Source organism: Panthera uncia, chromosome B1, assembly GCF_023721935.1.
Source record: "Panthera uncia isolate 11264 chromosome B1, Puncia_PCG_1.0, whole genome shotgun sequence".
NCBI lineage: Eukaryota > Metazoa > Chordata > Mammalia > Carnivora > Felidae > Panthera > Panthera uncia.
The window spans coordinates 72,114,207-72,137,167 of record NC_064811.1 but is presented as its reverse complement, the minus strand read 5'-3'; the positions used below and the strand labels follow the sequence as shown (position 1 = coordinate 72,137,167).

The following is a 22,961-nucleotide window of genomic DNA, read 5'->3' as shown; positions in this document are numbered from 1 at the left end:
CTCGCTTTGTAAAGTGTTTTGTGTTACATACGTCAGGTGTAAAACTTTAAGCTTTTCTTAATGAGGGTGAGAACTGGAATGGAAGATATCTGTCCTTGGTGCACCAACGCCTTCGATATTATACCATAGCCACCCCTGTTGTTTTGGAAGGGGATAGCCACCCAGCACATTGTCACAACCATCTCTCCACAACCAAATTGAACATGATGAACTGATTACAGTATTCTCTGACTAGGAGCCAAGATACAACCATAGAGTCCTTCTTAACCCACCTTCAGAGAGCTGCTATGGGGCGCCTGGATGGCTCAGTTGGTTAGGCATCTGACTTCAGCTCAGGTCATGATTTCACAGTCCTTGGGTTTGAGCCCTGTGTTGGGCTCTATGCTGACAGCTCAGAGCCTGGTGCCTGTTGCGGATTCTGTGTCTCCCTCTCTCTCTGCCCCTCCCCTGCTTGTGCTCTGTCACGCTCTGTCTCAAAAATAAAAAAGAATTAAAAAAAAGTTGTTATCAACCAACTAGAGCTAGGGTGAAATAATTTAATTCAAATCCCTGGTCTAGTAGGTTAGAAAGTTTGGTTCCTTGGCCAACAGCATGGACATCACTGTGAGCTTCTTAGCAATGCCCACATAAGACCTACATAATCAGAATCTTCATTACAACAAGATCCTTGGGTGAGTCCTGTGTACTAGTTCAGAGGACATATTTTGGAGTGGGTTGAATCCTGGCTGTGCAGGTTACTAGGGTGTGGCCTCAACCAAAGTGTCTAAATCATGGAAGCCTGTTTTCTTGCCTATACAGTGGAGAACAATACCCACCCCCCTGAGTTGCTGTGGAACTCAGAGAAGGCACATATAAGGCCTTTTACATAGTGCCTGCCAACAATATTCAGTTAATAACAGTTATTTTCCTTGTATCATTTGCAGCATCTCTAGCTGTTAACCATACTACACATCCATATAGTACTACCGGAGCCACTTGGCAGGGACGATTTTCAAAGCCATCCACGCCCATCAGTGGGGGGTGGGGGAGAGGGAAGAAGGACAAGAAAACCGTCCGCAATGCCATCTCCAAATACGCAGGATACTGTCCGTTTTGCAACACATGTGAAACGTCGGGGAGTTCCTTGTTCTCAGATTTTCGCTGCACGTGGCTTTATTAGAAACCGTCTGCTAGAGTCTAGACACATACATGGAGTCTGGTGACCTGTGGGAAGGAGCAACGGCCAGAATTCCTGCCGAGTCGCTCTGGGCCCTAGTCCTCTACCTTAGTCTCCTTAACTTTCCACCTGCCGCTGGTCACCTTGCAGCAGAACGCTGACCCTCCAGCCGCTGCCCCGCTACCCCCCACCCCCCTGCCGCGCTGCAAGTAGCCGCTGCAAACCCTTCCCGGGGGACCTGGAAGGCTGGGCTGGGGTGCGGCGGGGGCGGAGCTCGGCGCCCTGCTGCCGCCGCCACCGCCGCCGCTGCCTGCGAAGCTGCAGCCCCTTCCCCGGATGCTCCGGCCCGGCGGCGCTGCCCTCCGTGGACAGGTGGGCGCATCCCGGGCCTGACGGAGGAGCAGTCGGGCACGTGAACTCCCACCTCCAATTTGGCTGCGTGCCGGGCGGCGGCGGCTGCAGCCCCGCGGTGGGGGCGGCCCCCGCGGTCTCCGCCCGGCTCCTGCGCGCCGCCTCTGCTCTTTGCATAGTAATTTCAGTTCCTGCGAGTACCCAGCTAGCTCCCGGAACGGGGCGAAAAAGGACCGCCGCTCCGGAGCCCGCCGGAACTATCCGTGTGGCGCCGAGAGCCGCCGCTTGGGATATGCGACGGGAAACCCCCGCCACAGCGCAGGCAGCGGCCCCGCGGCGCCGGGGAGAGCCCAGCGAGAGCAGGTAGGCGACCGGCGGCCGCGGGAGGAGACGCCCCCCTGCGCCACCTCTGCCCGGCGTCCGGCCCGGGAGACCGGAGCTTTGTGGTGTGCTCGGTACCGCCGGGGGTATGGATTCGGTCCCACATTTTGCCCGCTGATCGTTTGCCTGTTGCTCTTGTCCCCATCCCGTCCTGCGCTCCAGGAGGGGCCGTCTTTCTCGCAGGTGATGAATTTCTCTGCAAGGTCATTGCTCCCTTAGGCTCTGGCTTTGAAGGTAAATGGGAGACGAAGCCTGTTTGTTCTTGTTCTTGGGCTGGGAGGCGTGGGGATTATAATCCATCAGGTCTGCACACTGTGAATATCCAAATAGGGGTGTGTGTGTGTGTGTGTGTGTGTGTGTGTGTGTGTGTGTGTGTGTTTGGCAATACTATACTTGTATTTTTCTCATTTTCCCATGTCTATTTTCTTTAGAGTCAAAACGCTGTAGTTTTCGTATATTTCATATGTGTGTGTATATACATGTATGTGTGCGTTTATCCACATACACACTTGCATATATAGTTTATCTTGAGACAGGTGGAGAGAGAAGGAGGGGAGGCAGAGGTTGATAAAGGGAAATCATTGTAGAGACCTGTTCAGCATGTAGAGGTGAACTTTGGAACCACATTAAGTCAGGGTAGAGACTAGAGGCTATAAAGGGTTCTGTAGAGATGGATCTTAGGAAAAAATCTGAAGAACACTGCCAGCCGATATACACACAACAGATTTTCACGCTATCCAGGCAGATCTAAAAGATAGATGCAAAATTTCAGACACAACAGTGGACTATAAAAGAGGGGGTGCAGGGGAAGAGGGGTTCTTGGACACTGGGAAGTGAATTTTGGGTGGTGGGAAGGCAGCAAACAGCCGTCGGGTTTGAAGGGCCTCCTGGAGAAGCAGTGGGAGAAATCTCTGCTTGGAGTGTAGGCAGTTCAAGGTTAAGATGATGTGAATGTCCAGAAAGCAGCAGAGGCGGTGGGGAAAAGGCAAGGGTTGGAGGAGGAGGGGAGAAAGCAGCTCAGAGTCACCGAGAAGCAAGCACCTTTTATTAAGGGGATCTTCCTGTTAAAGCAAACCTGGATATGCTCCATGGCAATATTTTTCACAACACATTTGTGAAAGAACCATCAGTCCGTGTCTTCATTTTATTTTTGCGGGGAATCTGGGTCATGATAGGACTGAAAGAAACTGAAGTGTTTACAACCCCAGCAAGATTTGGGGAGAGAGTTGATTAAGGCTTAGTCTCATGAAATATTTACACATCTCTCGCGTGGGCTTTTGTTTGCTCTTGTTGGTGCTGCTGCATATTTTACTTTGATAATGCTTTGAGTGTACTTCTCTTGAATGTGCTTATTTTCCAGTTATAAACTATTCTTTCTTTTCCATTGTGTTCACCATTGGCCTGCCCTGAGCCTGGGAATAAAGACACATGAGTCACAGCATAAAGAAGAAAATCTGCTCTGTTGCTATCTGCGAATGACAGGAGTTTGTATTAGAGAATGTTCTTTAAATAGAATCACCAAGAGCACTTTTTAAGTTTTTATGTGTTGGGTGGGGGGCGAGGAAATGGGTTGTTGATTCATAAACAGGAAAAAAGAGTAGTAATCGCCATTGCAAGTCTAGATGTTATATCACTGGGATTTATTTTGGAAACAGAGCAGAGGAACTCACGCTGAGCCACGTACAGTGTGTTGTGGTGTGGTGAGGCTTCACCTAATCATTAACTAGACTTTTATGAAAATGATGAGAAAAAAAAAAAAAAAAAAAAAGCATGGCTTCATATGGGAAGTGGAGGCCTGAAACATGACCTGAATCGGATCAGTCTCAACTGGAGGTCGGGGTGAGGTCCAACAAGCCATTTTGAAATTTGGGTATTTTTTAATTGCCTCAATACACTTGCCTTAATTATTTGTCCCTGCAACATTTTCTTGACTGTGCCTCAGATATACTTATGGGATATAGGTCTCCTTCACTGTATGAATTCCCAGTCAAAAAACCTACAACCTATGGGGGAGCATTAAAATGTCCGTCATGGAATCCAAAATCATAAAAGATTGGGAGTCAGGACACACAGTTCCAGCCCCAGCTCACGCGTGAGTTCTTTCAGTGCTAGCAGTTTCTGCCCTCTGTGCACTCATTCATTGATTCATTCATGCAATCAACCTTGTTTATCTAGAACTCACCATGGGCCTCGTCTGTGGAATAGAAGACTGAGGGAGACACAGCCTCTGCTGGCAGAACTGGGCAGGGAGCGAGTACCACCTGGTTCAGTGCTTGACAGGGCCTGTAGACCATGCTGCGGAAGTCAGGTTGTGGAGGTAGAGAGGACGAGGACTGTGTGCAGAGACCTGAAGAACAAGAGGAACTAGTTTGGTAAAGAGGAGAGAGAGGAGCAGTCCTGGTACAGGGGCCAAAACATGAAGAGGCCCAGGAATAACAGGTAGCTCTGGGTGGGTGAAAAACTGAGAGAAGATGGAGACGGAAAGATGAGTGTGAAAGGAAGCAGACCCACCCTCACACTGAAGTCCGGCAGGGCCACTAACTCATCTGGTCATGACCGTAAACCGTTTGACCTGGGTAAGTTAGGTACATGCATATCCAGGGAGGCTCTATGTTGTTCACATCACCCAATGTTATACCCTTCAAATACCTAGAAACGCTATTCACTAATTTTTTTTAACGTTTATTTATTATTGAGAGACAGAGCGTGAGCGGGGGAGGAGTGGAGAGAGAGAGGGAGACACAGAATCTGAAGCAGGTTCCAGGCTCCAAGGTGTCAGCACAGAGCCCGACGCAGGGCTCGAACTCACAAACCTCGAGATCATGACCTGAGCCGAAGTGAGACGCTTAACCGACTGAACCCCCCTATTCGCTAATTTGTAAGAACCTGATTAAAAAGGAGACGTACCCTTGAAAAAGTCATAATCCTCTATGTCTCAATTTCTTCACCCATGAAATTTCTACCCCCTACTTTGCCTATTGTGAGAATAAAAGGGAATGAGAGAACGGAGATTGGAGTTTTATAGGAGGCAGGAGATCTTATTTTTATGACAACAGTGCTCAGGGCAAAAAGATGGAAAGTACTGTATATGCCAGGGATTGATTGTCCCCAATGACCCAAAAGGCAAAAGTATGATGGTTTGAAAAAGTGGATGAAAAAAAAATAATAATTCCGAAACATGTACTAAAGAGAGCCAAAAGGTCTCACACAATTTTTAAATTATGTCTTAAGTGAGGGAAATGTATATAGCAACCCCATGGTAATCAGTAAGTGCCCTTCTAGAACTGGTCACAACCCATTGTGAAGTCAGTTTACTGGGTCTGATGGCATTTTTATTTTCAAAAAATGAAGTAGAGTAAAACAGAATAGAAGGGTAAGTATAGTTCATGGAACTTTTTGATTAAATATATGTTTATATGTATATATACACATCCGACTATGATGTAGATTGTATATCTTATTATGCATCATGTTCCAAAAAGTCCAAAAGCCAGTGCTTTAAGTGACACAAAGAAGAGATGCTTCCCGTTTGTCAGACCCCAAGAGTCAACAGGAAATCTGATACACAAGCATTTACACAATATTCTGAAAGGCAGAACTGCCTTGAGAAAGGCAAGACATTATGACTTACCATTAATTCATGACACTAAAGTCAGATGAGAAAGAGATCCTTGGGGACTGCATTAATCTAGAAAGGCTTCAAGGAGAAGGTGGAATGTGAGCTAGTTTATGAAAGATGAATGGATCTGGGTGGGCAGTGCAGAAGGAGTGGTGATATAGAAGGAAGAAGTAAAGAATGAGGCAGGGTAGTGTGAGCTTTATTTAAGAAACATTTAGAAAAGAAAATGAGTATCGAGGTGGGGGGAGAGAATCACAGCAGGATTTCTGTTTAGACTAAAATATTAGCCGAGAGTTGTTATTTTGAATATAAGATTTCTTTTCCTAATACTACTCCATTAAGAAAATCTAGTCAGCATGGCCATAACATCATAAATCTGTCATTTCCTGCCTTTAAAAAACTCTCATTTGCAATAATTTACTGGCTAGGCCTTGTTTCAGTTGAATTCAATGAAGTATTGAAATTACGCGATATACCACATTGTAGCATGAGCATTTCGTTTCCCAGAACACAAGTACCATCATTGGCACAGAGGGGCAAGGGTGATCAAGTGACTGTCACAAATCCAGCAAACCTTTCTATTCTCTCCTACAAGTCTCCTTTCCTGTGTGCCTCGTAGGTATAAACCCCCGTGTTAGAAACCAACAGCTTCTTGAAGATGAATCAGACCACTTGGTACTCATAACCCCAAAAGAAAGGGCAGAACCTGCCAGATTTTATTTTTCAGTTGCTCTATGACTTGTTCAGCATTTTAGTAAAATGTTTAAGTACGTTTGCATGCATTTTGAGAAATTAACATCGGTGTGTTTTGCTGCAACCCGAGCTATTAGGAGATAAAATCAGAGGAGAGTGTCTTCATTTGTGTTTTTTAAAATGTTTGGTGGGCTTCTTTCAGCTCTTGCTACCTTTCCTATGGAATAGAACAACATTATGATATTAATACCCTTTTGAAAACAGTTATACCTTCAACCAGAAGAACAGTGCCAGTTAAAACAGAGACTCGTGTACCCAAATTAGTTGATTTGGAGTTCAGTCAAATATGGAGATTCACTTTTCTATAAAGATGTCCTGAACTCCTTTTTCATCTTCCTTCATCAGAATCTTTAGATTAGTGATAAGCTAGCTTTGTTGCATAAGAGTCAAGTCCGGAATAACAAAAACATTTAGAGGCTGCATTTGAATTGAAAAGACTTTATTGAATTTCATGGGGGAAAATGTATATGAGCTTACAATTTAGATTACTTACTGTCTTGAATGCCAGTGAGAAAAATTTTCACAGCTTTTTATTTGGGCTTATTGGAGTTGCCAGCACAATAACAGCTTTCTGATTTTTCATGTCTATAATTAGATCGTCGGTTTTATTTTAAAGCTGGCAGAATAACTGGGGGCCTGAATTATTATTACCAGGTAATAATAACGGACCCTTAGCTGGAAGGCTAAATGCTGTGACCTATTGAATCTGAATCCGAATCTAAATGTAGGGCTTGGAAATCTATATTTTATGATGGTCCTAAAATGATTCCAATAGCCAGGCTTGAACACCACTGTTCAGTCTTGCCCTTACTTACAGGGGAGAAAAAAGATAACAGGTGAGCCCCAGATGAGTGAATAATGTGTCCTCATGATTGTTAAAGCTGGGGCTAAAACCTGGACCTCTTCTTTCTAATTCTCTACCGATTTTCTGCTGAGGGGGGAAGGAATGGGGTCTGAAGAGAGGATATGAATGGCTCCAGAGTGGTGGGGGGAAGGGAATCTAATTATTCCTGCAGCCCTTCCTCCGAAATTGAGAGTCAATGCTGTGAGCCTTTCTAAGTGACAACGCAGTGATCTCTGTCCCAGAGGTCTGATGTGGCAGAAAAATTGTGGGCATCAGCTGTGCAATCTGAGGCAGGGAGCCTTCTTGGACTTACTTACACACCAGATTCCACTTAAACATGTTAATTCTTGGGTCTTAAACCCGGTGGATACCGAAGTCAACCCTACTGCTTTAGTCAGTAGTCACAGCTTGTGACACTTGCAGAACCAAGCAAACCTTGAAAAAACTCAAGGCTAGAGAGTAACAGTTCACAGTCACAGGCACCTCCAGGGACCTCAGCACTCTTGCTAATTCAGTAACAGACAGCTGGACAGAGAGCTCCAGTGCTCCTTAAAAGATCACATTTCCATCTACTAATTTTCTGGAGAAAAGGAGTTGCAGAGGATCCTTTTTTAAGCCTGAATTGCAAATTGTCCAGCAAAGTGGAAGATCTAGTTCAAGGGGAGTAATCAAGATGTTTTATGGGGATAGACTCTTGATTGTTTTTTCAGCATATTGATTTCTAAATAGTCTAAAATTAAAACAATCATATTGTGTCTATGGGAGACTCTTCTCTTTTTTATAATGTACAACTTTGGGTAAATTAAATGCTTGAGGGAGCTAAACATTTGTGTTCACTATATTTTCTGAGTAATCAGAGCATCTTTTTTTGTTTCAATTCTTGTTGACAATTTTTTTTCTAAAATGTTATAGTCTGTGCCTATGTGTCTGCCTTAATAAGTACACTATAGCAGATATCATCGGGATTCAGAATTTTGCATCAGCTCCAGATTTTTATCCCAAATCATGTCTGTGTAGGACAGGACTGCTGAATATAATATAGACATTTTTAATCATCTTTCTTCTTTTTTAGTCTGATATGAATTTGCTTTCTCCTGATACACTTCTCAAAAATTGTTGTTCAAGGGGCACCTGGGTGGCTCAGTCAATTAAGCGTCCAACTTCGGCTTAGGTCATGATCTCACAGTTCATGAGTTCAAGCCCCACAATCAGGTTCTCTGCTGTTAGCACAGAACCTGCTTCAGATCCTCTGTTCCCCTCTCTCTCCACCCCTACCCCACTCTCTCTCTCAAAAATAAACATTAATTTTTTTTAATTGTTCAAAATGCAAGATATAATTGATTCATCATGGAGTCCACTTTGTTGGACTTTGGTCATTGCCTTTGCCATTACATCATTTTGGAATGCTCAATCCTTCATCCTAAATTAGCTTCTCAATCCCCTCAAAACATGGTTTAGAGATCAATTATTTCAGTAAACCCTCCGTGATTCTTATGCCCTGTCTCTAACTACTTTCTTATACAGAGCATGAATTTTTAATTTACACTTGGTAATATTTTTTTTCTAAGCACGGCTTTCTTTGAATACTACAAATTATTTCTCCTTGAAAAATACAGGTAAAAATGAAGCAACTAGAATTTTAATGCTAATGAGGATTTTAATCAGTGCGAAGGTTAATAAATGGATATGCATTTTCCCTTGCATCCTTGAATGAGTAGAAATTGCTTCTGACAAATGAGTGTGGAGGTTTGGTCTTGTTTTCATGTTGAACATGTTCCGAAAGCAGTCACCGAACAGAAATCTGTCAATGTCAGGGTTAGGGGCTGAGCTCTCATTAAGTGAAAATGCCTATGCAATCTCCTTTCACATGGGGATGATTTTGTGTCTACACGTATAGATACTCAGAGCAGAAGAATCCTTTGCCATGAGCATCTGAGAGACCCGATACATTTCACTTAACGTGGCCAGACCTCAGGTTTGAAGATGTATATACCAGGTCAGAAATTAAAAACTGGCACAGTTTGTGGGCCCAGCAGGAAGATCATGTTTTATTTGACTCGCAGGTATTTATTTTTCATTAAGGCAATATTTAAAACTTAAGAGATATATTATAAAAAATGAGACACTGATACATACTCTCTGGGTAGAAGCTAAGTAACAGTATGTGCTACATCTTTATTTCATTATAGTCTCCACTACTCCCTACTGTCTCTCTGACACTGAGGCTTCATAGAAGCCACTTGTGCTCAACAACTTCAGTTAATAGGGATTGAGTTTGTGATGTTTTCTAAGTATCCCTGGGCCCTCCAGTGCTGTGACTGTACTCATGAAACTGATGTGACTCTACAAAGTAGAGAGATCATTGTGGTCAATGTCGTTGACTCCCGTAAACTATCACGAGAGTCTAAAAAGTTTCCATCATCAAAACATGCAGATGCTGCAAAAGGTTAATGAATACAAACTGGGTTGACGTGGTCTGTTAGTAAGAGAAGAGTGAATTTTTCAGTTTGCTTATTTTTTACCGTACCACTTTTGGCAGCAAGCAAACAAAATCAACCCCCCGTAGAACAGTTCATTTCTTCTTTAACCAATAACTACAATTTTACATCAGATTGCTTTATGTGTGTTTAAATACACCATATCTTTATGTTACATACGACTCTTTAGGTATATGCCAAACTTGCCTAGCCTCCTGAAAGCCCAAAGCATATCTCAGTCTTTCAGGTAATGGTGAGGTCTATTTCGTAGGCTTGGCAATTGAGAACCAACTGTCAGAAGTAGTATCAACTCTTATCCCAGTTTGTGTCTGTGTCTGTACAGCTGAGAAATGTGCATCTAACAATGGCAGTTGGCTGTGCTTTTAACTCATCCCTGAGATCACTACACAGTGTGGCCACTGGATTGTGTGGAACTCGTCTGTTACTAGGGCTGACAATGCGCTGACTGTGTCATAGTTGATCATTCACATTAGAAGTAAAGGCATATGCCCTTCTGAGACAATAGGATGAAAACCTCAGGCAGATCTCGAAAATAGAGAAAGCTCTTAATTAATAGCTCTCTGAAATCACTTTCTTTCTCAACTACCGCTGCCACTTTCCTTCCTCGTGCACACTTTGCTGCGTACCACCCCCACACTGTGCCTCCCACCTCGCTTCTAAAAACATCCTCACATCAAATTATTAATCCCAAAGTGTCGGTGCTTCACCATCTTCACTCTAAGAAGACGGGGCTGAGAATAGTCTCGGTGGAAGCCAACAGAGGACACGGGGCTACATTGACTCTGTGCTTTCTTTGGACAGAGTGCATTTCCATGTGGAATGATGTCCGTGTCTTCATAACACCTAAAATGTATTGATAACATGTAAGAGACCATAGGTGTTAAAATTCTTTAGGGGTCAAGGTAATTTTTTTCTTAGTGATTTGAAATAACATAAACTTAGTTACACTAAAACTTTCATGCTCTTATGAAGAACTGTTCTATTTCCCTGGTGGTTATTTGGATGTCCAAAATTGTAATGATGGGTTTTTAAAGATCATCCCTCACTACTTTTGAGTAGTGAGTCTAACTCTCAGAGAGGGATGATAAAAGTTAATAATGTGAGCTTGATGGATTGGGGATATGTCAGCTACTTCTGCTTTTCAAATGAAATAAAAGCATTCCTCAAACTGGAAATAGGATTTTATTTAGGAGATGAAGTATAGAATGTGAAAGGGGACCGGCTGAAGCTCTGATTTGAGGAAGATAGATGCTTGGATCATTTAATAAATTTGTATCGAGTACTTGATATATATGTTAGGCCCTGTGCTATGTGCTAGGGATTCAAAAATGAATAAAACATAATCTGAACTCTCAAATAATTCCCAGACTCCTGGCCTACATAAACATATTAATAAATATGCTCAGCAGCATTAGAGTGGGTTCTTTTCCTGGTGAGGTTCCTTGGGAATTCCCCTACAGCCTAACAACCAGGCTTCTTTCTCTGTCCCAAACAGACCTCTCTCTTCCTTCCTCTAGGCCCTAGCAATTCACTTAATTTCCGTTCCCCTTCAGAGCTTCGCCACCTGCTCACCACACCTGGGGTCCTTTCTTCCAGCCAGGCCAGCTCGAAAACTGGAGGAAGCCTTTCCCACACTACACTTCCTTAATGTCGTCAAAAATGAAATGGTAGACATGTGTATTTTCAACTTCATCTTGTTAAAAACAACTAAGAAACAGAGGGGAGCAAATGTGACCAAGATAGGGAAGGTGTAAGATTAAGAAATCTTCCAGGTTTCTGTGGACAGCTAGTTTATATACTGTAGGAAATTTCCTCCCCGTGAAAATACCAGAACCTCAATGTAACTTCATCGCCCCTCATTTTTTTCTATTCAAGAAAACATCTACAAATGCAAGTGAGATAAATGAGAGTAACATTATTATAAAAATTACTTTATCATCGAGATCAACATAACTGACATTACAGAAAACTGCTCTAAATTAGTCTTTTAATAAATCATTTGCTGTCATTGGTACTTTACCATTGCTTATAAATGGTTTGTAATATGCTAGTGTATTTTAAGACAAGTGAAAGGCTGCCATTTGGGATTATTAGACTCGCGAGGATCACCTTCACCCTTGGAAGGTGATCTTGAATCAGAGCATTATTGGGTAATATACCCATTTCGGAGTACTGAAAACACTTGGGGTTTTCATAGTTGTTGGGTGAAATACCCCCTGCCTTCATGCTATCCTTTTTTCCTAACATGGTGCTTATCACTCTTTCCTGGTCTTCCTCTTCAGGGTTAAGACCCTAGAGTTTAAGTGGTAAATCACATCTCTGGATTGCCTGGTGAGTGATTCCATTTTTGTGTATTCACTCCTGCTGAGAAGAGAACTTTCTTGCTTTGCTGCCCAGAAGGTAGCAGCACAGGGGAAATAAGAGAAGAGGCAGTACCTAGATTTCAGAACTAAGGATGGTAAGTGAGAAAGAATGAAAAACCAACCAAACACGTAGGGAAGAGGAATTTAGTTGAGGTAAATGAGGATCAAGAGCCTAAGGGAACCACTCAGGGCACTTTTGCTATCTTGGTTCTAGGGCATAAGAGAACCCTAGTACATTTCTCTTCATCCATTTGCTTTCCACTGTAAGGAAATGGGTGATGAGTAGACTACGAATCTGTCCAGTTAATGAACTCAGATTCTTTCAAAACTTCATTCTTTAGCCTTTTCTGCTAGTGATATCCTGCTAAACCCATTTCTCATTTAAACAAATCTATGAGATTTGTACTTTTACTTCCCCCATTTTAGAGATGAGGAAACAGATTAAAAACTTGCCAAAGGTCCCTCAGATAGTATCTGACTCAACTGTGTGTAGATTCAGAGTTGTCTAACTTCAAAGGTCACAAGCTTCACTTCACTACTATACCACACTGTAATGTATTAACATTATTATTATTACCACTGGGTCAAAAGCAGAGGAATAGGTTGGATTTTATAGCCTGATTTCTCCTATCTCAAATTTCATTTTGTGTTGCTGAAAAACCAAACTGAAAGCTTATAAATCAGAGATAAGACTTTTTTTTTAAAGCAAACAGAGTGAGTTCAAGGACAAACAAACATTTTAGGTTAAAACTTTATAAATCATTGTATAGGCGGTTAAACTGAAAAATAAAAATGTTTATCAAAATAGCCAGGTGACACATATGTTCAGCAAACAACATTTCTTTGTTTCTCAAGAGAAAAACAAATACCTATCAGATAGTCACGTGCATACACACGTGCGCACACACACACATATAAGGAGAAAAACAAAGCATGTGTCTGTGTTTAGCCCTACCTGTGGACTTTGGACTTAGACACTATTTATAGAACTAGTGTTTCCATGATTGATGTTTTAATCATAGATACTCATTTACTTATGAAAGTTGAGCAATTCCTCATTTTAGCTGGCAGCTAAGTGTTCTAGTTCAAATTAAAGGCTGAAAAAAAGACAGTCTATGTACAGAAGGCTCATTTGAGACAAGCTCCTTCTTAAAACCATATTCCTAATAAATTAATGATAGTTGACAGGTAGATGAATATATATTATCTCTATCCATTTTAAAGATGAAAATCCACTAATTGTTTTTAAAGCCATGACTTCTGCCTTAATTTATTTTTTTGTTCCTTAATAAGCAATTGATTTTTTTCTAGTTAAAAAAAAAATAGGCAGAAGTCACCTGCAGGCATTGATCTTATTACTGGACTCTTGTCATCAATCTGGAATGTGTTTACCACAAACAACACTTCATGTTGTTTCAGAATCCAAATGCTTTGTTCCAGGGGATGGCATGGCAAAGTGCACTAGTTTTCAAAATGCAGAAGATTTTGATCAGTGACCTGTAAGATGATCTTAGATGGTATACAGATTTACTTTTTATTTTAATAGTTATGAATTTGTTTTATTTCAGAAATGTATTGGGGCACCTAGGTGGCTCAGTCAGTTAAGCGTCTGACTTTGGCTCAGGTCATGATCTTGCAGCTTGTGGGTTTGAGCCCCGCATCGGGCTCTGTGCTGACAGCATGGAGCCTGGAGCCTGCTTCAGATTCTGTGTTTCCCTCTCTCTCTGTACCCCTCCTCATTCACAGTCTGTCTCTCTCTCTCTCTCAAAAATAAATAGACATTAAAAAAAATTTGAAATATACTAAGAATAAATTTAAAGTATATTTTAAAAATATAGCCTATAATGTATTTAGCATATGGTATATTTTTAAATTTATTTTAAAATAAATTTATATTTAATATTTTTTAAATATACCATATACTAAATACACCATATGCTGCTATATGTAAAATACATTACTAGCACATCAAAACTGTTACTTTGCAGAGAGAGCATTTCTTAAGACTAGGTTAATATTTTAAGCTAGTGCACCAATTAAAGTCAATTGAATAAAAAGCATTAAGTAAAAAATAGTTTAGATAAGAAGCACCATAAGGCAAAAATCATGAAAGTGACACACACATGTCACAATCTGTGAAAATGGTACTTGAAGTCATGTCATTACCCAAGGCACCTCAGGTTCTTTCTAGAAATGAACAGTTTGGTCCAGAAATTCCTAAGAACAATTCTAGTTTTAATGTCCAGGTTTTTAAAATGGTCTTTCATTTTTTTCTTCTCTCTTGGGCCTCTTTTTTTTTCTGGATTTGGAGTCTCTTCAGCCTTTTCTGGAACTTGGAGATGCCCTTCTTATCTCCCTCCTCTCCATTGCCACCAATAATTTATGCATTCAGTTGTTCACACATGTATTCATGGAACAAACATACTGTGGAGAATTTCCATAGTAGGTTTTGTTGTAGACACACAAGAAAGCTACAGGTCTGTACTCTCTGACTTCTGTGTAAATGAATCTACATGTCTGTGGTTCCCATTAAAATGAAAGTCATTGAAAGCCCTGGACTTCTGCCATATTTTTTTCTTTGTATTTCCTAAATGATTAAGAGATCTTCGTTAGAAAGTCCCTTCATTGATAAAACACATTGTCAAGGCTCATATTACAAATTTAAAACATGTGTTATCCAAATCCTAAATAGGATTATACATGAGAGTGGACAAAAGGGGTTTGTACATTTCATAGTTAGAAAGGTCCAATTCTTGAGCTATTTTGAATACAAAGGGAAAAATTAGTATGGTCACAATTTTTTTAAAAGTTTATTTTTGAGAAAGAGAGAGAGAGACAGAGAGAGTGTGAACAGGGGAGAGGCAGAGATAGAGGGAGACACAGAATCCAATGCAGGCTACAGGCTCTGAGCTGTCAGCCCAGAGACCAATACAGGGCTTGAACTCCCAAACCTTGAGATCATGACCTGAGCTGATCATGACACTTAACTAACTAAGCCACCCAGAAGCCCCAGTACTGATTTTTGAGTACAGGCTAATGCATCTTTGGTCAGTTAGAAATTTTTGCAAATTTCAGTGAAATGCAAAATTTTAGCACTTATCAGGTTTTTTTTAAAATCAGTTACTTCAAGGGAGGAGTTGAGTTTCAGCGGCATTTATTGTTTTTCTATATAGTTTACCCCCTGGCAAGTGGTTAAGGTATAACTATTATTATGCCTACTTTTCTCTGGAATTTGTCCTTGAGAAACATTGTGAAAATGTTGTAAAGCACCCGGATGTGGTGAGTATAAATTGTCACCACTATCTATGTAATGTCAATAGAGCTGTTTTATGCTTGCCAACAATTCATAAGATTTTTCTATACTGATGAAAAGGATATAGCTGTGGTTTCCTGCTGGAGTTTCTATATAATAGTGAGACAAGCATCAGAGGATGCAGTTGGTTGTGGTCGCTTGCTCACACACTGCTGCTCTTTTCTTTTTTGTAAAAAAACAGGAAGCTGAAATTTGCTATTTACGTAGTTCAGCCAGTGTTTAATAAGGTCTTATCTATGTGCTAATATGTAAGGATGTAAAGATGAAAAGAGGCTTCTCCACCTTTAAAGACCATAAAATCTTACTATTAAGAAATATTAAAGAGTTTGAAACTCTTGGAACAGTATTTATCTGCTCTCAATACACATACAGTGTGATAAAAATGGATTACTTGAAATCGTTTCCAAATTTGTAGTTTATGTTTTACTATGAGTAGATCCAACTTTCCAAGTGTCACATTAAAACGTATTTTGAAGAAACAACTAGTTGGCTCAGGTGGGGTTTTTTTTGTTGTTGGTGGTGGTGTTGTTTTGAGAGACCATGCATGAGAACCGGGAGGAGGGGCGGAAGGGGAGAGAGAGAGAGAGAGAGAGAGAGAGAGAGAGAGAGAGACTTAAACAGGCTCCAGGCTCAGTGCACAGCCAACGTGGGGCTCCATCCCACGAACCTGGGATCATGATCTGAGCTGAAATCAAGAGTCATACCCTCAACCAACTAAACCACCCAGGCGCCCCATCATAATTTTTTTTCTAATGTTTATTTATTTTTGAGACAATGCGAGAGACAGAGTGCAACCAGTGGAGGGGCAGACAGAGGGAGACACAGAATCTGAAGCGGGCTCCAGGCTCCGAGCTGTCAGCCCAGAGCCCGACGCGGGGCTCAAACGCACGAACCGTGAGATCATGAGATCATGACCCAAGACGAAGTCAGACGCTTAACCGCTTAACCGACTGAGCCACTCAGATGCCTCTATCATAATTTTTTTTTTTTAAGTCAGGCACAAAAAGACCATTTGTAACCAAGTGCATATTCTGAATAGAAACAATTTATGGAAGCGATATCAGTTAGGAAAGCAGTAACGGTACGGTGGATGTAGAATAATGGATTTATCATAAGTGTTAGACCTTACATAATCATGGGAGCTTATAAAAAGTTCTATGGGAAGCAGTTGTTCTGCATCTGATATTGGGCCTGCGGTGATGGTAGGCTAACAGAGCCAGCAGTGGGAAAGAAAAGCTGGATGTGAAGTGAAACAGGGACAATCTGGAACCCGCAAGACAAACTGGAACACAGAAAGACAAAACAGAATCCCCACTGGACTCCTGTCTCCTCCAACCACAGCCACCTGGGAAAACCGTGAAAGGGGCCTCACCCTTCTCACTGCAGAGCTGTTGACAGACCTTGGGCAGAGGCTGAGAGAGAGGGTCTGGTGGGAGGTGCGGACCTGCGGCCTGGCTGCTGCCTGAGGTCACTGAGGTGAGCCAGGAGATCAGCACCCAGCCGCCCAACCGCTGTTGCACCACAGGGCTCTTCCAAGCCGAATAATGCTAATGCCCCACTTCTGCCACCAAATATCACAGAGATTTCCCTTGTGGCCAACTATACTGAAGAAGTATTTAGCGAAGGGAATTCCGGGAATGGATTTCCATCTGAGCTAAGCTTCGTACAAAACCACCCCGGAAACTAGCCAATAGAAAGAGAAATGTCTAAGGTTAGAAAGCCCCTTGTTTTTGAGTTCTGCAAGAATGCTTTCCATTAAAGGGCTCAGAGTCCAGTCTACGCATAGATTATACTTAAGACATTTTCTTCTATAGACTTATACAAATTTTCTTCTCTATGTACAACTGTAAGTTGTTGGTTTACTTCCATTCAAAAACTAAAGTTGCAGAAAGAGTGATATATAAAAACAGGTTCCAAGATTCATGTCGTTTACGCCACTGAGTTCATCTCTTCAAAATATAAATCATCTTGCATTATAAAAGTTAATGAGATTAACTCTGCTCGTGGCTGGATGATGCAAGGTGAACATCTTTCTGCCACAATAGATTCCAAACTCCATGTTTAGATTTCTGTAGGTGCTACGGAAAGTTAATATGATACAAAGTTACAGAAAAACAGAAGCTGGTTAGAAAGAAGCTGCTTTCCCAATGTTTTGTATTTATTTTGTTTTGAGACTCTTGCACGCAAGGATGTATGCACTGGTGCCATATGAAGTGGTGAGCTTTCTAATGGTGCAACTATTCAACCAGATGTTATAGTCAGGATTCTGGCAATGACTGGGAGGTTGGCCCGTGGCACTTCAAAGACACATTCACTTTTGAAATTGAGTCTTTATCAGTGACTCTCAACCTCTTTTTTTTGCCCCAACTCACTTGATAAATGATGATTACAGTTTCCCCCTGTAATTCCAATTTTTCCTCTCACCTAAAAAGCACATTGAAGTGCAAGTAAGTGACAAAAACAAAAACAAAACAAAAACCCATTTTTAAAAAAATGGGCAGAGGGTCTGAAAAGACATTTTTCCAAAGAAGAGATACAGATGACTGACAGGTGCTAGTCATGACTAATCATTAGGGAAATACAAACCACAATGAGATGACCTCACACCTGTTAGAATGGCTATTATCAAAAAAGGCAAGCAATAACAAACATTGGTAAGGATGTAGAGAAAAGGAAACCCTTGTGCAGCATTGGTGAGAATGTAAACTGGTGCAGTCCCTGTGGAAAACACTATGGAGCTTCCTCAAAACTTTAAATTAAAAATAGAAGTACCATATGACCCAGCAGTTCCACTTCTGAGTATTTATCTGAAGGAAATGAAAACACTTGAAAAGATATTTGCACTGCCATGGTCACTACAGCGTTATTCACAATAGTCAAGGTAAGAAACTTAAGTGTCATTAATGGATGAATGGATAAAGCAAATGTGATTACACACACACACACACACACACACACAAACTTGTAGTTATGAAATAAATTGGCTCCAGGGGTATAATGTACAGCATGGTGACTATAGTGAATAACACTGTGTTGAATATTTGAAAGTTGGTGAGAGAGTAAGTATCTTAAAAGTTCTCATCACAAGAAAGAAATTGTAACAGTATGGTGATGGACGTTAACTAGACACTGTTGTGATCATTTTCACATTATATACAAAATATTGAATCATTATGTTGTACATCTGAAATGATTATAATGATATATGTCAATTATAGCTCATTTTTTTAAAAAAAATGCAAGTGATATAATTTGTAAAATAAATAGGTCATAATCTCTTACTAAAGTACTAGTAAGAAAAATCTCGTTTTTCATGTTGGCACAAGAAATCTGTTACTCAAATATTTCACCACCCTAACCATATTTTCTAATTTGCCCTTTGATAAAGCAGGAAAACTGAAATCCATAATCTAGACAAATATCCCCCAAAACAAATGAAAGTTTTGGGGGATATACAATATCTGTGAGAAGGGAGGAAAGTGCACAATTTTATTAAAATTCCTATGGCATAAAACAATTGATAAAATTGGGCAAACGATATTATGTTTTGGATACATTAGTTGTGTCATTATGTGTTGATCAAATCTGATCATATAGGAGCATTTATTTAAGTAGCATGTGTTATTTCCTGTTGTTGCAAATCCCCACACTTGAGGTGGGTTGGCAGCACATTATATATACGAAAATGGCTAAGACTTGTTCCTTACCCACAAAGAAATCCTTAATCTAGTGGGAGGGATAATACAAAGATCCAAGTGAAGGGGGAGGAGGACATATTGAGTGTGGCCTTAGTGTGGAAGTGGAAATATTATGGTTCTAAAAGATGAAATCTTAAAATCCTATCTCACGCTATATAGATCTAGAAGGGCAAAGAAAAAAAAAGAAAAAAACAAGTCTTGAGAAAACCAAGCGTTGGTAAGGATGTGAAGCAACTAGACCTCTGACTCATTCTGTGGAAAGCATTTTGGCAGTTTCTTATAAAATTGAACATTCACTTACCATGTGACCTGCCGATTTCACTCCCATTTACCTAAGCGATACGAAAACCTATGGTAACCCAAGAACATATTTTGTAGTTGCTTTATTCACAATCGCCAAAACCAGAACATAACCAAAATGTCCCTCAGGGAGTGAATAAATAAACAGTGGCACACTTTTGCAATGGAATACCACTCTTCCATAAAAAGGAACAAACTATTAATAACGCACAACAACACAGATGAATTGCAAGTATGTGACGCTAATTAAAGAAACCAGACCGAAACAACTATGTACTTTTATATTTATAGGACATCCTGGAAAAGGCAAAACTACAGGAGTGGAGAACAGATGAGTGGTTAAGAGCGGAGGAGGGTTTGACTACAAAGGAATAGTCAAGGGGTATGTCTCTAGAGGGATGATGGGACTGTTCTATATCTTGATTGTGGCGGCGGTCATACAACCATGCATTTGTAAAATTCCTAGAACTGTACCCCAAAAGAGTAAATATAACTGTACATGATTATTTTTAATTTTCATGAAACAAATGCAGCCTAGAATCATGGTCCAGAGTTTAGCAGCCTTCTGGTTCTGGAGTCGGAAAAACAGACCATATGGGGAAGATGCTAATCCTATTTCCTGCTTATTGACACAGAAAAATGTGCAGACTGAACAGATCTGCGCTCTGATGACCAGAAATCTTGCGTTAGTTTTGGTCTCAAAACTCTCTTTAAATGGATAAAGGCAAGTATCATGGGGCCCTGGATATCAGCTGACAATTCTGTTGACCAAAATAATGTTATGTTAACCATCTGGTGGGGGGGTGTGAGAGGAGTGTGAGCTTACTGTCCTCTCCTGACTGTGTGTGAATGGAGTGTGCTGCTCTCCCTGCCCAATCTCGTAGTCACAGACTCTGAGAGACATTGTTTATTCCAATATCATTTATTGAGGTCTTCTATGTGGAGCTCTGTACTATGTGCTATGAGGGCTAAATATTGAGCTACTTAGAGTCTCCATCAAAAATAAAGCTTACAACCTAGGGTGAGAGATAAGACTCAATAACTGTAATTCAATCAGATTATGATAAATCCTGCAATAGGTTTTCTCTCTGTGCTATGGCTGTTGGGAGGAGAAGTCATCACTTTCTGCCACGGGTATCAGGAAAGACATTTTGCAAAGAGTGTGGCATCTGTCCCGAAATTTAAGAACCCAGTAGATCCTAATGTCCCTGAGAAATGGATCCTTTCTATCTTATTCACCAGCTTCCTCCCATGTCTAGCACAGACCCTGATACACTGTTGTTGATACATCAATGTTTTGGAATTAATGAATGAAAGAAAGAAAAGACAGCATTTTCAAAGGCAGGGAGCCCATTCCAAGAGGCCATAGCCTGAGAGAGGAATGCAGGCAAATGCTTCAAGCATGTTTGAGACACTGAGAGTAGTTCCATTTGGCTGGAGAATAGAGGGGGTTGTGGGAAGCAGTATTCCAAAATTATGTGGAAATCAAACCAAAGGATGTCTATGGTGCCAGATTAAGTAATGAGAACATTTTTCAGTAGAGGAAGGCACTGAAGGATTTTGAGCTGAGCATGAGGTGATCAGATCTGTGTTTTAAAATGAGGTCATTTGTCAGTGATTATGAGACAGTGACTATTAGTGCTTATATAAGCTGTGTTGGAACCAAGTAGAGAGACCGTGCCTGGGGCACCTGGACCAGCTCAAGCAGGGCCTGGAGACACAGTTGTTGCAATATTCCCCCCTTGGAAAAAACAGGAGTCAGAAACCCTGGGATCAAGTCCTAACTCCGCTTCAAAACTATGGGACAAATCACATAAGTCTCTGTGTATTTTTAAAAGCTGTAGAAGGTGAGAGGTATGTTATTTGAGTCCCAGTTATTGGAAGGAAAGTTGCAAATATTTCTAGCCAGAGATGTGACAAGAATTGGGACTGCATAAACATAGGGGGTGAGGGAGTCGGAGCTGTCCAAATGACTCCAGGATTTTAAGCCAGACCTGACCGGGAGAACACTGGTGCCATTAAAAGAAATAGAGATGTCGGAAGGAGAAGTTCATTTTGACACAATGATGCCGAATCCCGGGTTGGGCGTTGTTTGGGATACCGGCCATGACACGCACATCAGATATCTGGCCTGCAGGTATTAAAGTGGAGGAGGATGGGAACACGGGGAGAGGCTGATGCCAGGACTTACAGCTACTAGATCAGCACCATTAGATATCCCAAGTGTGAAAGATTTCCAAGGACAGGAAAGAAGAGGACAGAGGAGGAAAATTCCTGATCAACTCAGATTTAGGGGTCAGAAAAGGAATAAGTTTGATCAAAGACTACAAAAACACTGTCCAAAAGTAGAAAGGAAAGTCTCAGAGTGTCAGGCAGAGGGGATCAGTGGTGAAAACAAAGCTGGAGTTCAAAGGGGATGAGGAATAAAATTGAGTTTCCTCATTTTAAAATTGAGAAAATGATACCTTCCTTGCTGGTGTGTTGTGGAGAGTAAATAAGAGATAATACTTAATCTAATATCTTAGGCTTAAAAACTGGAGCTATTATTAGCATTGTTATTGGAAATTAATTCTCATTTTCAATATCTTATAGAATTTTTTAAAATGTAACCCAAACCTTGTGGGTTTTGTATGTGTGTGATGCTGCCCTTCTAAAAGATAAATCATAGGCTCAATTTGCTGCATAATAATATCTCCTGACCTTTAAAGGGTAAAACGTAGCTCCATCCCAGTTTTAGAAGAGCTCCACACTGTTCTGACAAGAGCACATTGTTTTTCAGTAACTCTCATTAGGGAGCCCTGCATGGAAACACAAAATTCTCCTCTCCAAGCCAATGTTGAATAATACCAGGTTACACAGAGTAAGAAGAACTTGCTCATCTGCTTCCTTCTGCCGTAATGTGGAATATATCATTTTTTATGAAATTAATGCTAACTTTCAGTCTTAAGGGTGGCACTGAAAACTTAATTGACCCAGAAAATCATTAAGGAAGGGGGGAAGAGCACTGCTCTGATATACACACTTTTACATCATTTTAGAAATAAGTAGTGCCCAAGACAACATTATACAATTATCAAACGTATTTGTATTGTGATTATTTTTTAATTTTTTATCTAAGAGGCTGAGAATTTATGCTTTGATTCACATCAGAACCAGTTTGCTTTTTTTTTTTTTAAGTTTATTTATTTATTTTGGCAGAGACAGAGAGAGCAGCAGGGAGGGACAGAGAGACAGGGAGAGAGAGAACCCCAGGCAGGCTCTGCACTGTCAGCACAGAGCCCAGTGCAGGGCTTGAACTCAGGAATTGTGAGATCATGACCTGAGCTGAAACCAAGAGTCGGATGCTTAACTGACTGAGCCACCCAGATGCCCCAGAACCAGTTGGTTTTTTAAAGGGGGGGGGGGGGGGAACACCTCCCTTCCAGGATCATACCTTGTGTCTCACCTCAAATCAACCACCTTGAAAATGTATTCAGTTGGGGCGCCTGGGTGGGTCAGTCGGTTAAGCATCCGACTTTGGCTCAGGTTGTGATCCCGTGGTCCATGGGTTCCAGCCCCGCGTCGGGCTCTGTGCTGACAGCTCAGAGCCTGGAGCCTGTTTCAGATTCTGTGTTTCCCTCTCTCTGACCCTTCCCCATTCATGCTCTGTCTCTCTCTGTCTCAAAAATAAATAAACGTTAAAAAT

At 41.1% G+C, this 22,961-nt stretch overlaps 1 protein-coding gene across 1 annotated transcript in view; it reads left to right on the top strand.

Moving 5' to 3' along the window:
* The first annotated feature begins 1,785 nt into the window (after positions 1–1,785).
* Positions 1,786–22,961, top strand: part of GPRIN3 (GPRIN family member 3) — a 61,678-nt gene continuing 40,502 nt past the window's right edge. The window contains exon 1 of the mRNA XM_049630877.1: positions 1,786–1,870. The gene's annotated coding sequence lies outside the window, so the exon portion shown is untranslated. The remainder of the gene's footprint in view (positions 1,871–22,961) is intronic.